Raw genomic sequence first — 1,045 nt, 5'->3', positions numbered from 1 at the left:
GTTGATCAAAACAATCCCTTGAGTTGGTAAAAAAAAAAATGTCCTGAGAAGGTCACACTGTCCTGAGTTGGTAAAAAATGGTCTCAGTTGGTAAAAAAATGGCCTTACCCTCTCAATATAACCTACACTTCGAGCCATCCTTGGGTGAACTGTGTATTGTGTTGGTGGTGATACATTATTATATATCGATTGTAACATGTTGTAACGGTTATAACATCCAGGCCTGCATCTTTCCAGGTAGTATAGGTGTGATCAAGATCTAGTAACTATGTCTAAGAAACGCAAGTGGAACGACGATTACATTCGTTATGGTTTTACCGTTATGACTGAGGCAGATGGAACTCAACGACCACAGTGCATCCTCTGCAGCACAGTCTTTGCAAATGCAAGTCTCAAACCATCAAGACTCAATGAACACTTCAACAATCGGCATGGAGACACAGATGCTGGACATGACTTAAAGAGCTTGAAGATCAAGCGGGAACGATTTGATCGTAGTGGTACCCTGTCAAAGCTAGGTTTTGTGCCAGTTGAGAAACCTTTGTTGCAAGCATCTTATGAAGTTGCCCTTTTGTGTGCAAAGAATAAAAAAGCTCACACTATCGCAGAGGAGCTTGTTAAACCTTGTGCATTAGAAATGGCAAAAATAGTGTTAGGGACAGAAGCTGAAAAGAAGCTTAAACAGATACCTCTGTCAAATGACATTATTCATTCAACGATTCATGATATGAGTCAAGATGTCTTGCAGCAGGTGATAACAGACCTGAAAGCTAGTCCTGTCAGAGTGAGTATTCAGCTGGACGAGTCAACTGACGTTAGTTTTTGCAGCCAGTTGATGGCATTTGTTCGGTATGTGAAGGAGAAAGAAGTTGTGGAAGAATTCTTATTTTGTAAACCTCTGAAAACTACTGCAAAAGCAACTGATGTGTTCAGTCTTGTGAAAGAGTTCTTCATGGAACATGAAATGACTCTCAACATATGTGGTTCAATTTGCACTGATGGAGCCCCTGTCATGCTTGGAAATAAATAAGGCTTTGCTACCTTA

The 1,045-nt window shown here is 40.5% G+C and overlaps 1 pseudogene; it reads left to right on the top strand.

Annotated features, from left to right (window-relative positions):
• Positions 1-268: 268 nt before the first annotated feature.
• Positions 269-1,045, top strand: part of LOC137645367 (protein FAM200C-like) — a 1,778-nt pseudogene continuing 1,001 nt past the window's right edge.

The sequence above is a fragment of the Palaemon carinicauda genome, chromosome 8, assembly GCF_036898095.1.
Source record: "Palaemon carinicauda isolate YSFRI2023 chromosome 8, ASM3689809v2, whole genome shotgun sequence".
Classification (NCBI taxonomy): Eukaryota; Metazoa; Arthropoda; class Malacostraca; order Decapoda; family Palaemonidae; genus Palaemon; species Palaemon carinicauda.
This window is presented reverse-complemented; position numbering and strand designations above follow the sequence as displayed.